A 24272-nucleotide genomic window follows, 5' to 3' on the forward strand; every position below is an offset into this window, starting at 1 on the left:
CGGGTGGGTGTGTCCGTTTCCACCCTCCAAGCCCCAGAAGAGCTCCTGAAAGCGGGTATTTTGTTCTCAAAGATAGAATTTGTCTATGGGCGACCCCGGCTCTAGAAAGTGTAACTTTACGATCTGGGTGCGTGCCGGCAGGTTGGGGATCTTGGAAAAGGAGCAGCAGATCTTGTCTGCGTGCTCCAGGAGTAGGCGGTCCTTGAGAGCGGGGCTAGCAGGGCCCGGGAGTCCCCCCGGGTCGTGGCAGCAGCGAGACTGGCTCTCAGCCGGCTCTGGACCCCAAGGAGACCCTCCTGGAAGCCTGCGCCGCACCCCGCCCTCACCCTCTCACCTTAGCCCGCGGGTGGGAGCGAGATTGGGTTGGGCTCTGCCACGAGCAGAGCAGAAAACTTTTCCCCTTTTAAACCCTGGGTTCCTTTTGTCTTTCCTGGAGGCGGCGACGACGACCTCTGAGCTGCGAGTCCTCGTCCCCTGCCCGGCGCGCCGCTCCGGGGGACCTCCGCGGCCGGCGAGCCCGTGCTCTGTGCGCCCGATGGAGGTGGCCGGCGGCCTCACGACCCGCGGCCGGGGCGGGCACCCGCGCGCTCTCAGCCCCGAAGCTGCCACCGCCCACCCAACGCGTGGGTAGGGACGCCCCCAGCCCTCCCACGGCCGCGCCCCCTTGCTGCGCGCCCCCTCGCCTGACTCATCCGCCCGCTGCGGCCGTGCTGCGGCCGCTACCCCGGCCCCACCGGGATGGGTTTGGAGACAGCGGCTGCGAGAGGTTGCGGAGATTCCTGCTGACGCCCCCGACCCCGCCGCTTGCCGCTTCCTTTGCTCGTTCGGGGAGGCTCCCGACGTCCCAGCAGCTCCTGGAAGCGACAGCCCGGAGAGGCGACTGGACCCCGGAGGCTCCGCATTCAGGACAGGTGAGCGGGAAGGGAAGGGTCTTGCCTGAAGTGGGGAGTTGGGTGGGCAACCAAAGCGGGAAGCTTCTTCACCCCCGACCCCCCCACCCCCACCCCAGTGTTCAGAGTTAGGTAAGCACTGTCTCCAGAAGTTTGGGAAATAAACCAAGTCCGCCATCAGTTCGGTACTCCCAGGTCTTCGGAGCGCGAGAGAAAGCCAGGAGGTGCAGCCTCTGAGAGCCTTGGAGCGCCTAGCTGCTTTCTTCAAGCTACACCCTCCTTTGTTTCCATTCCAGAGAGTCAGCATTCTCGGTAAAGATGTCCACAGCGTTAATTTATAGTAGTCCTTGGCAGGAGCAGTGTATGGCCAGGGTTTCCTAAAGCAGTGTGTGTGTGTGGTACTATATACATGGCAAGATGGAGAGGCGAAGCAATTATTTCCCAAATTCAGCCCCTCTCTTCTTCCTAGATAGTTTGCTCATGGAAGAAAAGACTGAGGGTTTGCAAAATTTGCTTCATTAGTCATTCTTTTGCTATAATTAATTGTCCAAGCCAACATTTTCATATGGTGTAACTCAAGCTCTGTCTGTATTCACTGCCCGTAGATAAAGATTGAGAAGTGATGTGTGTTTGTGTGTATGGGTGTGGATATTTGTAATAAAAACAATTCATTGTTCAGTATCAGGTATTGTTACTGCTGGAAAGTCAGATGTTTCACATTTAGTTAATTAATGATTGGAGTTAGTCCCAGCGCACCTTAGTCTGGTGTATTCCAGATCTAAACTTGAACTAAAGTGTCTGTTGTTTTTTCTTCTGAAGACCTTCAGAAGTAGCTGCGGACAGTTGCATAGAAAACATTTCAATAACTGACAACTATTCTTATTTTTGTCAGTAAAAAGAGTGAACTCTTTTTTAATCTTGCAGTCAAACCAAGTTCTTAGGTATACTTTCTATAGTGCTTTATGCCTAACAGCTTCTGTGACAACTATTTCCTTTAATGGTTTGTCATGTCATGCATTATGGAAAAACTTATTATAATATGACCTTCAGTTTGTTATTTGGCTACTGATACTAGAATATATTACCATTTTGTGAAATGTAGGCTGAATTTTAATACTTCTTAAACCTTTGTCATCCCACTACTGTTTACCCATACAGAAGCATCTGACTGTAGTCACATTTTTCGTACAGCTTAAATGAAGACTAGAAACAGAAAATATGTTTCCATTAAGTAGAACTTATAGTCACATGCTTTAACAATTTAATGTCATTCTTTTTTTTTTTTACTCTTAAAAATATATATTGAGGTTTTAGGAATGATTTTATTTAATGAAGTTCTACTAGAAAGCTTATAATTATTAGATAATTTAGCTATAATTTGTAACCCTGGTTATATTTAGCTTAGTATCCTAGGCTGAAAGAAACCTTCTATGAAAGAGAGTTATGTGGGAAGTCTCTGTGTACAGTTTCCAGGCAGTTGGCACAGAAAGGTTTTACCTGTTGCTTCTGAGTAAGGTCCAGGTGAGTGCATGTGGCATCCCATAAGGCATCCATAATCAGAAGGAATTTTTCAAGAAAGAGCTTTGTAGGATGACTGCACTTATTATATTAACTCGAAGGAATTTTTACTGAAGCTTTTGAATCTAATTTCTATAGTTGTACTTGTAGTTTCGAATTTTAACAACAGTTCATTGGGCAGAGAAAGAAATGCTGACATATGAAGAGTGAATATGAACTGCTTATTTAAATTCTCTCATTTCTACAATGATTCTCAGTATAAAGAAAAAGAAATTCATATTTGCTTAGTAAAATGGATAAGAACAAAGATAAAAGCAAATGTCACCTTTTACATTTCTTACGCAAAGTTAGTAGAAGATAAAAACATTAAGTCCTTCTGGTAATGTACCATACTTACAAACAGAATGTGAGTGTAAGAAGAGACAGTTTTAAAATAAATCTCATTTCATGTTGCTCCCCCTAATTAGGAAACAGCATGGGAAGTCTCCATTAAGCATACACATTTGGAAATAGAACTTGTGTAGAGACAGGAAAACAAACCTGCAGTGAGATGGACCATTTTATTAAGGAATTTATGATTTGCAGTTCATCGAATGTATCCTCCTAAGGACTAAAGCTGTTTTGTCTGTTAACATCTGATAGTCCCCAGGCACACAGAGAACTAGGGTGAACACTTGCTGAGGTGCCATGCTGGCTGATGCAGGGAGAGATAACCTCCCTTAGGGAGCTGACAAGCTGGTAAAGAAGGGAAATGTGCCACAGATCACTGAGACCCTGGGGTTGTTCTTGAGAATCAGAGAACTGGTGCACGCTGAGCATAAGGTGGTAGGTTACCAAGGGCACCATGTGGAATTGGAAAAACCCAGTTGATTTCCTGACTGAGCCACTGATAAGGTGACTCTGGATTCCTTTCTTGGCCTCTCTGGGCTCCTGTGCCCTCCTTGACAGATCAAGTGTTTTGGATCAAGGTTTTGGACTTTTTGAAATGCTGCATGTGAGTTGATGGATAAGGAGAGGGAGAAATCAGAATGTAGTGGCAGTTGGTGGTATGATTACTAGGGTTTGTGTTGGGGCAGATAGACTGAAGCCATGCTGGGCAGACATCGGTAAAAGGTAACACTATGCTAATAGGAGGTCAAGGAGATCTGACCTGGGGCATTGTGAAGTCTTATCACTCATCTGAGTTCACAATACATGACAAAAGAACAAATACCAACTTTGCTTAGTACTTGGTGATTTTCAATGAATTTTTGCAAATAATGGCAATTGGTTTTCATAACCATTCCCAAGAGGTATTTGGAAAATAAAGGTGATGAAACCAGGACTAATCCTGCAAAGCACACCCCATTGCCTTTTTGCAGCATCTGTAGAGGTAGGTGAAGCTAGAGATTGTGTATATTGGAGAGAAAGAAGTAAGGTTGGTGTCAGATTTTAGTGAAGGTTCAAATTTTTTTTGTCAAAATTTTGATCATATTTTGGGAGAGTCACCAATTATTAGCTCCAGACCTCCTGAAATATTTCTAACTTTTTGCTGTTTAGTCTGATTACTCCTGTCATGTGCTTCCTCCCCACCTTGTCTTTCCCAGCTATAATTCTGGGGACTTAACTACTATAGAGTCATTGACAAGACTTCTCTCAAACTTTGAGTGTAAAGATTTGTGGTCCATTGTGCCACCAACTGATGTGTTCCAATAACAATTTAGCTTTAGATTCTTTGTTACCAGAATTGAAGTTAGGAAAGAAGTTAAGGGAATGTGAGCAAGGTCTGAAGATGTGAATTTTGACATTCCTCCTCCATTGCTGTTGTGACTGCCCCAAGCTTTCAGTGCAGGGAGGATGAGCACTGGGGTGACCACCCCTCCCCCTCATCCTCTATGTTCCTGGGGAAGGGAGTTGGTTAGGATTCACGTGGTTATATGTGTGAGGAACTTCCTTTGACTAGCTTAAGAAAAAAAGGTCTTACTGACTCATGTGACTGGCACGTCCAAAGGTGGACTTGCTTCCATCATGACTGCCACCCAGAGACTCACACTAACTGGGTCAGGGTTTTTTCTCCCATTTCTCAGCTCCTCTTTTCTCTGAATCAGCTTCATTTGGTGGCCTGTTTACATTTGCTGAAAAACGTGATTGTTGGTGGTTCTGAACCTGAATTCTTGCACTTTTGATCCATAAGAAAGCGGTCTTGTCTCTTCTAGGTCCTATTTATAGACATACTTGGGGAGGGATCAACCCTGCTTTAGTGGTCATTAACTCAATCTCGGTGTTCGTCAGAGATTATTACTGTGGTAGTCTTGGCCTTGCTCATGTGCCCAGCCCTGTGTGTATGTGAGGTTGATGCAAGGGAGGGTGAGAGGAAGTTGGTAGGGGCACTATGACAGGCAGTTGTATCAAAACCATATGGAAGTGTAGTTCTCCCAAGCTAACATTGTGATCAATTAAAAACAACATTTCTGTTATTGAGAATTTCCCCCTCCTCTTTTGTGACAGCTCCCTGTACTTCATGTGATTTTAGTACACGAAAGCCATTGAGGTGTCCTAGGCCATGCAAATTCCAGAAGTGGGACCCTCCTTCCAGCCAAATCAATGCCCAGTGATGAAATAGTGTTCTCCACGTATATACTGAGCCGAAAGAACTGTGGTTCCCAGAATATCTTATTCTATCACAGTGGCAATTTAACAGATTCATCTATTTTCCAGAATATTGTTGAATGGGGAGCCCACAATTATCCATATCCATGTACTGCTAGCAAATACCCCTGTGCATTATTTTCAGTGAAGGGATTTTATTTCCAGAAACCCTGGTCATCTAGGGATCATGAGATTACAGACTCCTACTTTGGTTATTATAGATCCAGTGAAAGTTTGAACAGGAAAATGAAGTGACAAACACATAACTACTGTTTATATAGTCTATGGCCATACCACCCTGAATGCACCTGAACTAGTCTATCTCGGAAGCTAAGCAGCATCAGGTCTGGTGAGTACTTGGATGGAAGACAAACATAGAACTACTGTTTATGTAAATTGATTGGATTTGTGGAAAATGGGCAGAGGGAAGGCAGCAGGCACAGATTAATTAATTTGGGCAACGTAAAGTTATAGGTCCCAGATTAGAATACTGGCACATGTAAACACATTGTGAAAGTCTGGCAACGTTATATGTCAAGATAAAGTCATATTTGTCTTGCCAGACATATTTCTGGGATGAAATAGATCAGGATGGACCAGATCAAGAAATAGGAGAAAAGGGACAGGAGGTAAAATGACTCTGTATTGTGTTGATAGGTTCGTGGCAACTGAATTGTGTAGAAAGGAGGACTGTGACTATCAGGAGTCCTAGGGGTAAAACTTTATGTGTGAAATATTGGCATTTTGAAAACTTACCTGGTATGGTAAGTCCCATGTTATGTGCTATACATTCATCATATTATTTAAATGTCATACAAACCCTTCAGGGTGAGAAAACTGAATATTAAGGAGGTAAGTTATTTGTTCAAAATCATTTGCTCATTAAAGGTAGAACTAGGATTCAAGCAAAAAGTCTGCACTTAATAAACTCTGTAACTCCAGATCAAGGTCAGAATATAGTTCATCAGGCTGAACTCAAGGACAGTTGCAATGTTGGACTTTCTAGCCTTCTAAGAGCCAATGAGAATGCTAGAAATCCAGGTCAGACAGAGGGGATAGAATAGAGGTTATCAGGTGAAGGTGCAGGGCTTCCATGCTCACAGGCAAACCTGGCAGGAACACTCAGGTTGGACCTTAACCAAGAATGTCACATTAATATATTCTTGGTCTGGGGTTTTGGGTGTAAGAAGGAAAGTGAATGGGAAAGGTGTCAGGAAGTTGAACAGGTGGACAGATAATAGACCAACCAGGGCTTGACTGTTGATCTAAGAACAGGAACTATACCAGCTGCCCTGGCTTTAAACATATTCTTGGTTTAAGTCAGTAAGACTATGGAATGGGCAGCTCCTGAGAGGGAGATTCTATTAGTTGTCAGACACTCTTAGGGGGGAAAAAAACTAACATTTGTAGACCATCTGCTATGTGCCTTAGATACATAATCTCACCAAATCTTCGTTATAGTCCTGGGAAAGTAAATATTATGGCTTGTTTGTTTGCTTGGTTTTTTTTTTTTTTGAGTCAGGAAATGGAGGCTTAGAGAGTTAAATTACTTGCATAAGCTCCTGAAACCAGACTGTAAAATGAAAGGCACGATCCTGGAAACCCAGATCTGTCAGAATCTAGACCTCATCCTGCATCTTCTGGGAGTCATCTTATCCTGAAAGGATAAGGTCAATTTCATGTCTGGATGATAGAAATGGAAAGTTGGTAGGGACATATATGGCTATAAAGACAGACTGAAGTTAACTTTTAGACATCTGACTCTATGGGAAGAGCAGGTTCTCTAAAGAGAGTTGTCCAGCAGGATTACTTCTAGTTTTGGCAGAAAACTTAATAACCCAGTAGGTTTTTCTCCCTTAGTGTAAGATCTCGGTCATTATGCAGGATAGGTACGTCAGCAGTCAGATGTTTGGAAGGCTTAATTTTAGTTACTGATTTCATTTGAAGAGAAGGGAACCTCTGCCAGCTGCCATGGCCTGAATTTACCTTTATAAATACAGGTAGTTTACCTGATACAAGAAAAATAAGAAATAAATAACTTCAGAGACAGAGAGATAGAGAGGGCTAGCCTTAGCACATACTAAATGTGGTAAGTCCAGCTATAAAGGTCTATGCTTGAAGATGGTCTAAATGAAAGCTGTTTACTAGTAGAATATGAGTGACATATTTTCCGGAAAATGCAAGATCAAATTTATATCTACTTAGATATGTGACTGGATGCAGATGTTTGCTGTATACAGTGGACTGTGTACATAGTGTCAGGGCATTGAGAACATATATGAAAGCTATATTTGTGAGAACTTATGGCCTGTCATGGGAAGTAAAACAACCATGCATAAAACTTCTAAAGCAATGGAGTATAGTAATATGATTTTAGAATTGGAAAGATCCTTTGGAAAGTAATTAAGATCATAGTGCTAGCTAGTTTAATGAAATACCAACTTAATAATACTAGTTGAACATAAATGTTTTGGAGACTAAAAGATGGAATCATCTGAAATCTGGAGACTAAATCAGGGAAGGCTTCCAGGAGGAGAGAGATGAGTATTGACAAATTTGTATTGACAGAAAGAAAAAATATGTATTGACAGAAAGAAAAGAGGAAAGAATTCTAGTTAAGACAAAGAACTTACCAATGCCCTCTGGCCAGAGACCACTAGGAAATTACCTGTGGTTGAACAGATAAGCCAGAGGCCACCAGAAAATCACCTGTGGTTGACAGGTTGGGTTTGCTACTCATTACAGAGGAGAATGTGTAGCATAGAGAAATGTAAAAGGTCTCAGTAAGAGCGTTAGAAATTAGTTATTATTCAATTTGGGCTTGTATTAAGTGATTTGCAAGGGGGTTTAGAGAAGCAGTGCTTTGTTCCGGATTGAAGCAAGGATAATCCTATGATTTTATTTCTTAATGAATCTTATCTAAAAGGAGACAAGAGTAGAGAGACCATCCTATAATTGGCAAAGAAACACCAGGCACTCATTAGCCAGACTAAGGTGATATTGGCCTTTGCGAATTGGGCAGTGTTGTGTTTTTGTTTGTGTTCAGGTATGCTTACATTGTGGTGGTGTTTCTGTCGTGAGCCATCAACATCCAGAGTGATGTTGCCCGGTGTATTGATGTTCTGTGAAAGCTTTTACATCAACAGGAGAACACCAGGGCATAGCTGTGAGTGCCAGGCCAGCTCCTGGGTCTCAGGGGCTGCTTTGCTCTTCCACACATTGGAAATTATATTTCAGAGTGTATCTGATTCCATGTACCAACCAAGATTTCCATTGTAACAGGATTCTGTTGGTGAGTGTATTTCCTCCAGTTATGGAGGTGATTTTTCTTTTTTTTCTTTTTTTTTAAAGTGGAATTTTATTTATTTATTTTTAAAAAAGATTTATTTATTTATACAAGAACTGGGGTACAGTCAGAGTCGCGGGAGGTTGAGAGAATTCACCAGAGACAGAGCGGGGAGCTGAACAGGTAGACAGACCAAAGACACTGTTGAGGGTAGCAGCGGGCGAGACAGGAGAGGTCTGTTGCACCATGTGGGTTTTTCCCTGGTGGGCCGCGCTGCAGAGGCTGCGGACAGCTTTACAGTGTGGCGCTCAACCCACTGTGCCTCTGGGGAGGCCCTGAGGTGATTTTTCTTCTTACACTTAATAATTTAACAACATGTATTAAGTGCCCACTGTTTTTCAGGTACTGTGTAGAGTCTGGAGATATTAAAATTACAAAGATCGCAAGGATCTCATATTCTAATGGGAGAGCCAGGTATTAATCAATGATCGTAACACATTACAAAAGACTGGTAGCGATATTAGAATAGGCAGAGATGTAGATGCCCCTGTGATAAAAGTAATGCTAAGAAGGAACAGGCTCCTTTGTAACTAGTCAGTTCTCACAGAGGTGCTGAAATTGGTGACTACTTAGTTATATTTTGCTTGAGAATCAGTACATGGTGGCTAAAATGTGGAGTACTCCAAAGAATCTTAATCCTCTCTCTAAGCTAAGTTTAGCATAGGAGAGGTACAAATTTTGGCTCACTTGGTTTATTGCATATCAGATAAGCTTTAAACCATGCAAGAGATTAGCTTGTGAACATACATGTCAAAGTATTTATAATACAATAGAGTTGCTTTCGATTTCTGAAGAGATGTTATTATTTCTAATCATAAAAGCAATATACACTCCCAATAAAATCTTTTGAAAATACATTAATTATTAAAAAGCAGAGAGAATATTTGCCCATAACCTCATGACCCCCCAAAATATAACATTCTGGCTTTTTCTCTCTCCTTATTTTTAATGAACTTTTCCCATTGTTCATAACATTTTATAAACTGCTCTATTTGCTTAATCTTATGTCCTTAATATTTTCCAACTTCTGGGCAAAATTTATTAATATAATACTTAATTGTATAGATATTCTATGAACCATTCTTTAAAATTGTACTTTTGAACTGTTTCCAATTATCTGGTATTATAAATAGCATTTTGAATAAAATCTTTATTCAAATTTCAGATTACTTGTTTAAGCAAGACCCATGGCAGGTAAGTTCTGGGTCAAAGGGTGTGGATATTTTAAGACAATGCCAAACTGTTTCTCAGAGTAGGGTGATTGGTGGTTCACAGTGCAGGGAAATATACCCTTACCATGGCTGCCCTATGGTTTTTCACTTATTTTAATAAGAAAAGCTCCCATCCAAAATGAGCAATAGTTTATGCTCACAGCTGGTTTTCTTCTTTTGTTACCAAAAATTCTTTAAGAGGAAAGACTGATAAAATAATATGAAGAACCACTCGATTTTTAAAATTCATTTGCAGGTGTTTCTAATATGCAGATAAGAGCCATGACAGAGAAAGTTAGCTTATGAATGATTTTTAAAAAATTATTGAGACAACATCGATTTATATAGTTGTGTAAATTTCAGTTGTGCAGCATTATACTTGGACAACAATATATTCTACATTGTGATCATTACAACAAGTCTACGCATTTTGCCCGCCCCCTCAATCCACTCCTCACTCTGGTCACCACCTATCTGCTCTCTGTATATGAGTTTGTTTTTGTTTGCTCATTTGCTTTGTTTCTTTATCTTCCACCAATGAGTGAAATCATATTTATCCTTCTTTTGTCTGATTTATGTTACTTAACACAATACCCACAAGGTCAATGCATGTTGTGATAAATGGCAAGATTTTGTCTTTTTTATAGCTGAGTAGTATTCCTATGAGGATGCCCTTCAGACTACAGTATTGAGAACAAATGAGTGAGGGTGATGCAGGACAAGAGCTCCCTTTTGCAGAGAGAACCTTCTGCCAGATCCAGCTCTGGCTTGGTGGTCAGGTCTTCACGATCCTGGAGTGCTGTCACTGTTGTGCTCAGATCCCTATGCTATTCCTAGCAGCTGTAAGCCAGGTGGGAGCAGGCCTATGTCTGTTTTGTTCCTGTTTTCCCAGAACTGACACAGGCCCTGGTCATGGTAGGATGGGAGATGAGAAGTGAAAACACTTGAGATTTGCCTCTGCTCTGTTAGTTATGATTGCTCCAAAACAAACCAAAGATCCAAAGTTTTAAACCTACTGATTTTACTCTGTTTCCAAAGAGAAGCCAACCTCATTGCGGTATGTTATTTTCACAATGATGAGTTTTACATTGGTCCACAAGAAAGAGGAACTTGGATCTCACTGAATCTTTTGTTATCCAAAAACATTGCTTGAGGCCATAAGGCACTAGTAACCTTACTGTGGCAGTCAATTTGAGGTGGCTTTTGAGTGCCAATTTCAATTTTTCCACAACTTCTGTTTTCCTATAAATATAATCCATAACTAAAATAAAAATAACTTACATTGTCTCCCAAGAGTTGAAGGAGAATGTGATATCATTATAACTCCATTTTCTTTTATGGATCTCAGTTAATAATTTGAACAAAGTTATTTTCATTCGTTTGCTGAATTATCATTTAGTGAGATTCATTCAAGAGTTGCTGTTAAATTATACTTATGACTCATTTTGTCAAATGTGAATCATAGGAAAGCAAATAAAATACATTTAATATTTGCTGACTCATAAGACATGTAAAATTTCTTATAACATGTATGCAGAAGTCAACTTAATCTGTTGGAAGTTTACTAGTTAATAATTGACACAATAAATATATGCTCGCAGCTGGGAGTAAGGTAGGGATCAAAACAAAGGTGGTGGTGAAGTGTACATTCAAGATAGGGGTGGGCCTCCCCTGGTGGCGCAGCGGTTGAGCGCTGGGCTGCGAAGCTGCCCGCAGCCTCTGCAGTACCGGTTCAATCCCTGGCCACCGGTGAGGGTCCCACATGGCGCGCAGACCTCTCCTGCCGCCCACTGCTCCCCTCAGCAGTGTATTCCATCAGTCTGCCTGTTTTGTTCCCAGCTCTGTCTCTGGTGAATTCTCTCACCCTCCCGCACTTCTGACTGTACCCAGTGCTTGTATTAAAAAAAAAAAAAAAATGGGGGAGACAAATGGGCTCTGTCAGATGGTGGCAAGTGCTTTGGGGAAGTGGAAGAATCTAATGCAGGTAGAGTCTCTGGGCTTTTGTAGAGTGGATGGGAAGGGAAGGCCTTTCTGTGTTTGAAATATTGGGACTGAGACCTGCAATACAGCCTTGCCTATTTGGGGCCAGGGTGGGCAGGATTTATGAAGCCATTTTTCTTTTGGAACATGATGTTTGAGGTTGTTTATTAAAAATAAGGATTAAGGCTGAGAATGGAATGTAGTTCTTCACTGTAATGAGGGTATTGGGTTGGGAGCAGAGATGTGCTGTATAACATAATGTCACAGAAGACATTCCACAGACAGTATACCCAGCTTTGAGGGGCTTTAAAATATAAATAAAAATGTTTATTAATATAAAAACAGTCATCTCAGTAGAATGTAAATAGCTTAGCAAAGCCACTGCAAAGGTTTTTATGTGATAAAGGTTTTTATGTGTTTTTTTTTTTTTTACCATATCTGATATAATGACTTGTGTATTGTATGCACTGAGCAAATGTTTGCAGAATTAATTATATTGAATACTGTATAATGTCAAAAAACATCACCCTAGGATATAAAATCACATTTAAAACACAGTATTTTAATTAAAAAATCATTTCACTGGGAAAAATGTAGATTTAATGTTAACTGTACTCTGAATATTGATATTCATGCTAAAATTGAAATAATGAAGTAAAAATAAAATGCATAGCTATAATGATCTTCTTTACTTACTCCCTCCAGGTGTCCCTTCCAGTATAGGTGAAATCTTTGAAAAGTCCACACTAGATAGAGCTTTCCATAGCATCAGTTGGTCTTACAACACCTATTTGACACATTAATTTATTTTGACACATGTAGAAATCCCTTATTTATTTTGTGAGTTTCCACCTCTGCCAACATCTGCATGGTTGAATGTAAGGCAATAATAGTATACAATTAGTGGTGTAGGTTAATGAATATCTAACTCAGTGTCTTCCAGGTGTTCTAGTACAAAATAAAATTATTGAGTCATTGGACATGTTATTGTGAACTTGCCAGTCTCTGCGGTCAGTGTTGAGAGCCTCGCAGCCTTTCCCCTCAAGGACTCACAGACTAGAGGGCAGTGGGTGAGGCTCTAAGTACTTAGAATGAGCACGAGAGTTTTGAATAATGATAAATGGGTTTCTCTGAGTCTTAGTTTGGGGACAGAAGATGGCAGTCAGCGAAACTGGATTAATTGGTTAAGTGATTTTTAAAAAGACATTACAAAAGGAGAGAATGATGAAAAAGGCAGCACATGCTATCATTTCCAGGAACTGCTATAGGGGCTCAACCCCAGAGGTCGATCCTTTGCCCTCTAGGGAAAGAATTCACAAGAGAGCATTACTTGAAGTTGAACCAAGCAAGGCTTTATTAGAGACTCATGTATGAGGGAGCCAGTGATGGAAAGGAGAACATAATGTGGCTCTCTGGAGTTAGGAGGAGATATTTACAGGGTAAGTCCACAAGCCCGGGAGGAGGGCAGCATTATAGCTTGTAGGGCTATGCTGGGGCATGTGCAGATGCGTTAAGTGATTGTGAGAAAATCATTGGTCAGAATCTAACACTTTTTGCTTATCATGAAGCCTCATGGTCAGTGTGGTGGACCTTATTGCTTTGATAGGGGTCCTAGCCCATTTTAGTCCAGTTCAAACAGGACTGGGGCAACTCATCCTACTGGCTCTGTTTCTTTCTTTTTTTTTTTTTTAAAGATTTATTTACTTATTTATACAAGCACTGGGTAGAGTCAGAAGCGCGGGCGGGTGAGAGAATTCACCAGAGCCAGAGGGGAGAGCAGAGCAGGCAGACTGACGAAGTACACTGCTGAGGGGAGCAGCGGGCGGTAGGAGAGGTCTGCGCGCCATGTGGGACCCTCCTCCGGTGGCCGGGGAGCAGCCAGGGATCGAACCGGCGCTGCAGAGGCCGTGGGCAGCTTCGCAACCCAGCGCTCAACCACTGCGTCACCAGGGAGGCCCTCGGCTCTGTTTCTTTTATCTAAGCTATCACATTATAAGGCCACCTGCGTTCTAGTCCTCATTTCTACAGAAACTACTCTGTGGATTGCCTGTTCTGCCCCAATGGCCAGAGGCTTAATGCTCATTTGACAGGAGACTGACTGACTGGCAGGTCCCCAGGATTCATCCTTACCTTCTGCCCCATGAATGCATCCTCCATTCTTCAGCCTCCTGCACAGGGTAAGGGAGGTTTGGGGGCTGCTTCCTGGCTGTTCTGCTAAGGGTCCAGTGATAGAAGCCTCTCCTCCAAGTCCTCATCTGCACCAGTCCTCCCTGACCTTCACATGCTCCTGCAGCTTTAGATTGGCACATTGTCGATTTCCAGTGGAGCATCACCCAGTCAGTCCTTTACAGGCATGTGTTGCTTAATCATGAGGGTACATCCCATGAAACGCATTGTTAGGCGATTTTGTCATAGTGTGCACATCTTAGAGTACACAGGGCAGACCTAGATTGTCTAGCCTACTACATCCTTAGGCTACATATAGGGACCTCAATCAAATATGCCATCTGTTGAGACAGACACATTATGCAGCACATGGCTGTATTCATCCATTCAATAAATATTTTCTGAGTATCTACCATGTGCTATTTTAGTCATAAGGTCTGTAACAAGAAACAAAACAAACTTCCTCTTCTTATGACTCTGACATTCTAGCTGGAGGAGATAGCCCACACATGTATAATTTGTTGTGACAAACAACCAGAGAAGAAATAAGCAGGGTCCAGGGACAGAGAGCAATTGGATGGGGGTAGTGTGGCTCAGTCACCAGAAGCCTCCTGATGGAGTCTGATTTTGAGTGGAGACTTGAATGAACAAGGGGAGGAATCATTAGGATGTCCGGGGGATGACAGTGCCAGGAAGGGAAATAGGAAGAGTGATGGCTGTCCCCAGTAGCTGTGGGGTGGAAGTTGGCTTGGGGTGTTTGAATTGCAAAGAGCCATTGTGATTAAAACAAAGCAGAGACCAATAGAGGGCCTTGGAGTCATGAGGGCACTTTGAACTTTACTCAGAGTAACAGAGAGAGCATTTGCCAGGATCCTAAGTTATGATGGGGCTTCCCTGGGCTCTGTCCTCATAGTCACTACTGAGCTCAGTAGGAAATACATAGTGAATAGAGGTTCAGGTGTTTGCTATCCTTTCATTGCCTGCATTCGTCTTTTTTTCTGATGCAGCTGAACTCCAATTCAAGGTTCTCAGAAATCATATGCTCAAAGGGTTTTGATAAAGTAGTTGAAGCAAGAAAACAGCCCAGAGAATTCCAAAGGCAATGGGAAATATTTTACTTTGGATATGAACAAGGTTTTATGGGTTGAAAACTATGCATTCCCAGTTTCAGAGGATGAGAGCTATGAGGAGGTATTTTATGTACCCATGAAAAATCTGGGGTTTGGAGACAGTTTACTTTTTTTTTTTTTAAGATTTATTTATTTATGCATACAAGAACTGGGGTATAGGCTAGAGGTGTGGAGGGTGAGAGGATTCACCAGAGACAGAATGGGGAATAGAACAGGCAGACTGGCTGAAATACACTGCTGAGGGGAGCAGTGGGTGAGGCAGGAGAGGTCTGATGTGCCGTGTGGGTTGCTCCCTGGCCAGCCTGGCAGATAGCTTCATAGTGCTGTGCTTAACCCCTTGCACCACCAGTGAGGCCTGGCAGTTCACTTTTTTTTTTAAGTCCATTAATTACATGGTGCAGATACAGAATTAAATTCCAGGCCTTTCTCCTCTGAATCTTGTTCATTGCGTAATGTGGGTGATACACATGTTAAAGGGGAAAAAACCCTGAAATTAGCCACCCAGTGAGAACCAGAGCATTCAGGGTCAAAGACTTGGTGCTTGCCCAGAAAACCTCACAATCAGCATTCGTTGGGTCAATAGATATTTATAGAACATCTAGCATGTTCTAAGCAGTGACTGGGTGTGATGCTGGAGAAGGTTTTGAATGGAGTGGAAGGGGAGTATATAATCTGGTAGTGGGGACAAAAAAAATCACATCATAATCAATGATGTTATTATAAGCCTCATTATTGCTATGAAGACATATCTGTTGCTAGGGAAGAACAAGGGTCTCGTGTCAGAAGAGAAGAGAATGAATCACCCCAAAATATTTTGTAAAATTGGATCAGAGTTTAGGGGAGCTTGTCGGGAGAAGGTATACACCAGAAAGGAAAAATCAATGCAAGAATGCTGAGGCAGGAGTTTGTGGTTTTGAGGAACAGAAAGAAAATCCTGCTATTGGATCATAGTGAATGGTGGAGAGAGGGCTGAAGGAAAGGTTTTAAGCTGGGCAGGGACCAGTACATTAAGAGAAATGGTAAGGATTGGATACTTGATCGGAAGAGCTGTCTTTGAAATAAGGAGAAATAATATGAACTGATTTATGTTTTAGAAAACACTCTGGCAGTTTTCAGTAAAAGGATTGGAGAGCGCAAGAATGCCTGGAAGAAGAGAAAACAAGGAATTCGATTGGGTGGCAGCCATGATGTTGGAGAGAAATAGACAAAGTGGAAACAGGTTTTGAAGGCAGCCTCATCAGACATTGGTAATTGGTAGCAGATGGGAAACTGTGGTCCAGGATAGTCCAGATTTTAGCGTGGTCAAGTACATGGATGGTGGTAGCATTTTCAAAGATGAGGAAGACTTTTCCTATGTTCTGTTCTTGAGTTTACCTTTGGACATGTTACATTTGAGATGCCTGTGAGACATCCCATGGAAAGAGTAGGTTAGATATTTGGGCAGATGGGTCTGGAGCTCAGATGAGAAATTTGGAGTGGACACAAATGCGAGAGTCATTGGCACACAGTGGGTAATAAAGCCTTGGAGAGGATAGAAATTCAGCAGAGGGTGGCTTAGGAACATACTTTGGAAATTTCCACATTTAAGGGTAGTTAGAAAAGGAGGTACTAGGGCCTCCCTGGTGGCGCAGGAGGTTGAGCGCCGGGCTGTGAAGCTGTCTGCAGCCTCTGCAGTGCCAGTTCGATCCCCGCCGGCCACTGAGATACCCACATGGTGCAGCAGACCTCTCCTGTCTCACGCGCTGCTCCCCTCAGCAGTGTATTTCAGTCAGTCTGCCTGTTCTGTCTCCTGCTGTTTCTCTGGTGGATTCTCTCAGCCTCTCACACATCTGACCTGTACCCCAGTTCTTGTATAAATAAATAAATCTTAAAAAAAAAATAAAGAAAAGGAGGTAGTAGAGAAGCCAGGAGTGCGATATCATTATGGTGTGGACATGATAGCAGCCATAAAACTGCTTGCACATACCCCTACTGAACCTTCCTAAAGACTTGAGTTCAGTTTCTTTCTCCACCTAAATCTCTAGATGCAATCCCGATGTATAAGGTCGTCAATTTTATGGGTGAGATGGGGTTAGAAATTACTGAAAATAATTTTCTGAATTTTATGCTGTAGTTGTTAATTATGAATTAGAACAGAATAGAGGCACAAGTCTTACCTTCACAATAATACATGACAGAACAGCACATCTAAAGGTCAGTTTCATGATTACACTGATTACTAATCTATTACTCATCTATTTTACTATCAGCACCATTGCTGCATTCCCATTTAATAGGCCATTATACTCTTTAAAATATTTGCATATAATTTTTAACGCGTTGCTAGGTCATGGGTTATCATGGTGATAGATTGTCAAAACCACAAATAGAAGTTTAAGTTATTCTAAGTAGAAGATTTATGTTCCAGTGAACTATCAGGGAAGTACATAATTTAAAAGAGAAGTGCTTGAACAGCTTGCAGGAAGACTTTGAGGATTACTCTGGCACTTATTACAAATACAACTTTGCTCATTAAAATTGAAGAGACAAGACACCTGGTATTGGAGATTGCCTCTAGCCTCTTCATTTGGGACCTGAGCTTAGCCGATTCTGTACGTGATGGTGGACTCTGCAGGAGCATCCCACCCCGTTCTTATTTTCCTGCAGGGAAAGACATAGCAGAAAGTAGCCGGTAATATATGAATTACTGTGCAAATATAAAAAAGAATCCTTCTGTGAATGATGTCAAATTAGAGGTGATTAATTGCTTTTACTTTACATTTTTAATCTTCTAATAATAGTCTTTTAATTCCTTTTAAATTTTTTATCATACTAAAAATTATTTAAGGTTCAGAAATAACCTTATTTATTAAATGAAATTATTGAAGCATTTCATAATGCTTTTGTGTCCACGTACTTTCTTAAGTTATGTTGAATCCACTGAGGTTAGCACTGTGCTGCACAGGCTGTCCTGTCAGGGAGAAGCCAGTAGTCACTCCATGGGGACCTTTCTCTTCTTACTTGTATGCTTAGTGGGGGGACTTGCCATTGGTTTAATCTGTCCTGTCATAATAAGTGCCCATCACTCATGGAAAACCTTCATCAGTAATGTATTCTAAGAAAAAGAGCTGTATGCTACTTACTCCATTTGATAATCCATTTCCTTGCTTGTACTCGAGCAAAAAAAAAAAAAAAAATTGACAGGAGGGTTTTAAATCTGTGCTTTTGGGTGAACCCTTTCTGAAGATAGCTCTTGAGTGAGGCAGTTTTGAGAGACTCTCTCAGAAAGAATGTTTATATTTATGGAAGTTGACTCCCTCCTGGATAGGCATGCATATCTAGTGCAGAAGTTATAGTGAAGAACAACCCATAGCCCAGTTCCTGTGCTGGCGATTGCTCTAAGTTCCCTCCAAGTCCAGCGCTCTTAGAATATCAGCAACTGTGGCAACTGCATGTGACAGTCCCAAAGCTGCCCCGGCTATACCAGACAGACATCATAGTGTGGGAATGCTATAATGAGGGGGAGGGGGAGCGGCCTTTTCTTTTTTAAAAAGATTTATTTATTTATGCACACAAGAACTTGGGTACAGGCCAGAGATGCAGGGGTTGAGAGGATTTACCAGAGACAGAGTGGGGAACAGAACAGGCAGACTGACTGATATACACTGCTGAGGGGAGCAGTGCGTGAGTCAGGAGAGGTCTGCCGCACCATGTGGGTAGCTCCCTGGCTGGGGATAGAACTCGTGCTTCAGTGACTGCGAATAGTTTCATAGGTTGGTTCTTAACCCCTTGCACCACCAGGGAGACCCCTTTTCTTTTTCTTATGTTAATAGAAGTTTGTAAGAAGAGTCAGAGGGTCATTTAAAATTTAAATATAGGGACCAGAAGGGTTAGTTTGGTTTCTATCCTTTAGTTTTCTAGAGTTTAGCTAATGGGATTTGGGGATTTGCTCACTGGAAGTTAACCTTTGAAAGGTGGGAGTTAGCCTTCCTGCCTGGGACATCTCTGCTTGGGGTCCCAGCTCTTTGTGCTCTCTTCCATTCACTGCAGAACCCACTGCTGTCTGGCTATCTAGCTGAAATGGCCCCTTCAAAGATATTTTTTAAGAATATAGAGTCAACTTTTGATTTTCTGGGTGATTTATGATTTCAGTGAGATTCTGTGTGGAAAAGCGTCTCATTGCCAGGAATAATGTGAAAATCACTGGAGATTTGCTCTAATACCACCTAAGAACAATGGGACCTTGGTCAAAGTAGTAAAGCTTGCTGAGCCCCCGTTTGCTCCTCTGTAGCTGAGACATGAGCTTCTTAGAAGTGTCCTAATGGGATGGAAGTCTTATCGAGCTAAGATCAGTTCCTGCATTAGAAATTTTCTTCTTCCATGGGCCTCCCTGTGGCACAAGGGGTAAAGCACCGCCCTATGAAGCAAGCTGCAGCCTCTGCAGCACAAGTTCGATCCCCGGCCAACCAGGGAGCAACCCACATGGCAAGCAGACCTCTCCTGCCATGCCTGCTGCTCCCCTCAGCAGTGTATTTCATCAGTCTGCCTGTTCTGTTCCCTGCTCTGTCTCTGGTGAATCCTCTCACCCTCCCGCGTGTCTGGACTGTACCCCGGCTCTTGTACAAATAAAATAAAAAAAAGAGATTAAAAAAAAGAAATAATTTCTTAAGCAGTTTCTGAAATTCTAAGTTGTTCTTACCAGCATTTTACATAAAGTAACTTTTCTCTTTATAAATGTATTTTATTTTATTATTAACATTTTTCATGATATTGAAATTTTGGTAAACATATTTTTGTAAAGGCTGCATGATACTTTGTTACCTATGTTTTTAAATTATAGGTTTTAATAAAAATTTTTTTGTGTGACATTTAGAACTTTACTTTCAATTCCTTTGATACAGGAAAGAAAATTATGTTTGCCAGATGTATCATTGAATATATTGGTATTTCCTATCAAGTTTAACATTTCAAAAGATGATCAAAAGACAGTGAAGTTAATTTGTCAGTGGGCAGATAACTCTCCTCTAAAGTTTTTTGATGGATTTTTTTTTCCTTCTCTGAAGTTTCAGAGGGTCAGGCAGTTTGAGATTGTTTTTGCTTCCTTTTTTTTTTTTAAGATTTACTTATTTATGCATAAAAAATTGGGGTACAGGCCAGAGATTTGTGGGGGGGGGTGAGAGGATTCACCAGAGTGAGAGTGGGGAACAGAACAAGCAGACTGATTGAAATACACTGCTGAGGGGAGCAGCGGGCAAGTCAGGAGAGGTCTGCTGCACCATGTGGGTCACCTCCCAGGCCGGGTATTGAACTTGTGCTGCAGTGGCTGTGGGTAGCTTCATAGTGCTGTGTCTTAATCCGTTGCGCCACCAGGGAGGCCCCTGTTTTTGCTTTCTAATAATATTATAAAAGTTTACATTTGGAGTACATTTATTTATTATCTTTTTGCAGAAGGATTTATCTTTATCACAGCATCTCACCAAGCAGTACCAACACAGGAAAATAAGCTAGTCATTTTTTTTTTTAATTTTTAAAATTTAATTTAATTATTTTTTTAAGATTTATTTATTTATACAAGCACTGGGGAACAGTCAGAGGTGCGGGAGAGTGAGAGATTCACCAGAGACAGAGCGGGGAGCAGAACAGGCAGAATGACCAAAAGCACTGCTAAGGGGAGTAGCGGGCAGGACAGGAGAGGTCTGCAGCACCATGTGGGAATCTCCCTGGCTGGCCGGGAATGGAACCGGCGCTGCAGAGGCTGTGGACAGCTTCACAGCACTGCGCTCAACCTGCTGCACCACCTAGTCATTTTTAAATAACCTATTGGATATACATATGGAAGGAAGTAGTCAAGAAAAAAATCAGTGTTTATCTAGAAAAGGAATTTGCTTTGTTAACATTATGCTTCATGCATATGAGTGTTGGAGATCAAATAATACAATTAAAAATATCTTAGTGCATGGAGCCATTAGCAGGATTTCATTGAGCCATTACCAGGACTTAGGGAATCCAGGGGTCCCTATTGCACCCTGTGCCTTGGAGGAAATTGAAGACATCATGGCCCTTGGCACAGATTAGCTTTTAATGATTATTTTTATAATTTGTTTATTCTTCCAGTGATCTAACAGAGTTCAGTAAATTATAAACACAGTTTATTGTAAGGGATTTTTCTGTCATTTCTTTTGTTTACTTCATAAGGCAGTTGTCTTATTTTGCCAAATCAAAGGTCCTCCAGTAAATACTTTTAATATACAATAAAGATATATCATAATCCTAGTAAAACAGTCACTGTAAAAATGTTTATAGATCACTTAACAGAATTGTTCACCTTGCTCCAGTTCTTTCATCTCTACCAAATCCCCAAAAGAAAATGCCATTAATTGGAAGCTTAGTCTCTAAAGAAAAAATTAATTTCCTTGTACTCCCCTAACCTTAAAATTACATTATGTTTTTGAAATAAAGAGGAAGTTTATAATCTTGTAGCCAGTGATCTTTTATAAATTAAGTTAATTTAAGAATGGATGAGTTTTGGGGACTACATCTCATCCTTGGCCATGACTTCATGTGCAAAATGCATAAATGAGAAAATTAACTCTTTAGTTGAGGAAGAAGCCTCCTTTTTCTGAAGTCATCTTGATAATCTAAGGTAAATTGTTTTTATATTTGTGAGGGCAGGGCTCTTAAACTACCCTCAAAATGTAGAATACACATTTTTCTCAAGTACACATGGGACATACTCCAGAATTGACTGCTTATTGGATCACAAGACAAATTGTGAAGTCAAACAAATTCACAAGTCCAGAATCATACCTACTATCTTTGACTGTAAAGGTAACAAGCTAGAAATCAATTACAGAAAAAAAAAAAAAAAGCAGGGGTGCCTCCCTGGTAGTGCAAAAGGTTAAGTCTCAGCACTATCAAGCTGTTGCCAGCCACTGTGGCATGAGTTTGATCACCAGCCAGGGAGCTAACCCACATGGTGCAGCAGACTTCTCCTGTCTCTCTGGCTGCTCCCCACAGCAGTGTATTTCATTTGATGTACCTGTTCTGCTCCCCACTCTGTCTCTGGTGAGTCCTCTCACTTCCCGCACCTCTGGCCTATACCCCAGTTCTTGTATGAATAAATAAGTAAAAATAAATATTTTTTTAAAAAGAAAGGGAAATTGAAATCCTTTAAAATGGGAAGATAGCGTCACACTATTGAAACACTGCTGGGTGAATGAGGAAATCAAAGAAGAGATCAATACTTCAAAATAAATGACAATGAGGGCAACTGCAAAAACAGTGCTAAGAGGGAAGTTTATGCAATACAGACTCATATCAAGAAACAAGAAAAAGCTCAAATAAATAACCTTTCTTCAGCAACTGAAAATAGAACAAACAAAACCAAAAGGCAGAAGAAAGGAAATAATAAAAATAGAAGAGGTAAAATATAAGTAAAAAAAGACTAATGAAATAGTCCAAAATATTAAGGAATCTAAAAACTGGTTCTTTGAAAAAATAAAACAGAAAAACCTCTAAATAGGCTCACTAAGAAAAGAAGGGAGAAAACACAAATAAGAAGGATCAAAAGTGAAAGAGCACTAGTTGTAGCACACTGCATAAATTCAGAGGCTAAAAGCCTGAGCAAGGAAGAAATAGAAATCCTGAAGAAACCAATCACAAGCAAAGAAATTTAAATGGTAATCAAAACTCTCCCATAAAACGAAAGTCCAGAACCAGATGGATTCACAAAAAGTTCTACCAAACCTTCAAAGATGAACTAATACCTGTACTGCTCAAACTCTTCCAAAAAATTGAAAAAGAAGGAATACTCCAAACACATTTATGAGGCCAACATTACTCAATACCAAAACTAAACAAAGACAACACTAAAATAGAAAACTACAGATCAATTTCCCTAATGAATACAGATGTAAAACTCCCCAATAAAATCTTAGCAAACTGAATCCAACCATGTATTAAAAGGATTTTACAACAGCAGTAGGATTCATGCCAGGAACACAAGGACAGTTCAACATCTGAAAATCAATCAATGTAATTCACAACATCAATAAAAAGAAGATAAAATCCATATGATCATATCAAAAGATGCCAAGAAAGCACTTGATAAGATTTGACATACATTTATGATGAAAACCTTCAAAAAATGGGGTTAAAGGGAACACATCTCAACATAATAAAATCCATATATAACAAACCCACATTCAACATTGCTCTCGATGTTGAAAAGCTGAAAGTCTTTCCAATAAGACTTGTATAATGTTTTAAACCAATAAAAATTTTTAGAAAAAAATAAGGTACATATGAGCAGTGAGTTATGACTTAGAGGTGTTATTTTAGTGGAAAAGTTGTTATCTGAAAAATGTTGGTTACAAACAACATAAATTATCCAACAAAAACAAGCTGATGTATTTTTCAAAACTGTAATTTTCTTTGTAAAGAGATTATGGGTGATTAAAATTTTTTTCTTCAGGTTTGGTTCAAATTTTTAAAACAAAGCATCATTATTTAAGAGTAAAACAAATAGGGCCTCCCTGGTGGCGCAAGGGGTTAAGCACAGCACTGTGAAGCTATCCTCATTCTTTGCAACACGAGTTCGATCCCCGGCCAGGGAGCTACCCACATGGCACAGCGGACCTCTCCTGTCTCGCCCGCTGCTCTCCTCAGCAGTGTATTTCAGTCAGTCTGCCTGTTCTGTTCCCCACTCTGTCTCTGGTGGATCCTTTTACCCCCCCCCCATCTCTGGCCTGTACTGCAGCTCTTGTGTGCATAAATAAATAAATCTTTAAAAAAAAGAGTAAAACAAATATTATAGTATGAAGAAAATCTGAAGAAGATGGAGGCTAAGTTTGCTTGGGGCGGAGCTGAAGTCTGCTGTGATTCTGCGAGATTCTGATTGTGATTCTCTGAGATTCTGTGATTCTCTGAGATTCTGCGATTCTTTCTGTCAACCAAGCTGTGATTGCTCTAACCTTTTACGGATACTTTTAGAGTTACCAAATGTCAGAAACCAGGTTATTGTCAGCCAAAGATACTGGCACATGGGAATTGATGATCTTTTCAGAACAGTAGAGAGAATCTGGGCAAGTGATTAGAGATGTGTGTGCGCTTCACCTTTGATGTCAGTTTCCACGCTACCCCCTCAACATCTCCATGCAATATTGCCCCTGTCTCTGCCCCTTCCAAACATCCGCTTTCTTGTGCAGAAAAGAAACCCTAAGTCTTTCAAGCTACTCAGGGCAATTAGGACTAAAATTTTAATTTTTTTCTAACAAAGAAGAAGATGAAGGCCAAGGGAGAGGGAGAGGAGGAAGAGGAGGAGATGAAAAAACAAACTAGTAAAAATATAAAACCAAGAAATATGGCATCGGGACATACTCTAATAAAGCATTTTCTTTGTATTACAATACCGTGATTTTATTTT

The 24272-nt window shown here is 40.9% G+C and overlaps 1 protein-coding gene across 1 annotated transcript in view; it reads left to right on the forward strand.

Moving 5' to 3' along the window:
• Positions 1-683: 683 nt before the first annotated feature.
• Positions 684-24272, forward strand: part of TMEM200A (transmembrane protein 200A) — a 65801-nt gene continuing 42212 nt past the window's right edge. The window contains exon 1 of the mRNA XM_037520378.2: positions 684-911. The gene's annotated coding sequence lies outside the window, so the exon portion shown is untranslated. The remainder of the gene's footprint in view (positions 912-24272) is intronic.

This window comes from Talpa occidentalis, unplaced genomic scaffold (genome assembly GCF_014898055.3).
Source record: "Talpa occidentalis isolate TD23 unplaced genomic scaffold, MPIMG_talOcc4v2.1 talOcc4.2, whole genome shotgun sequence".
Taxonomy (NCBI): Eukaryota; Metazoa; Chordata; class Mammalia; order Eulipotyphla; family Talpidae; genus Talpa; species Talpa occidentalis.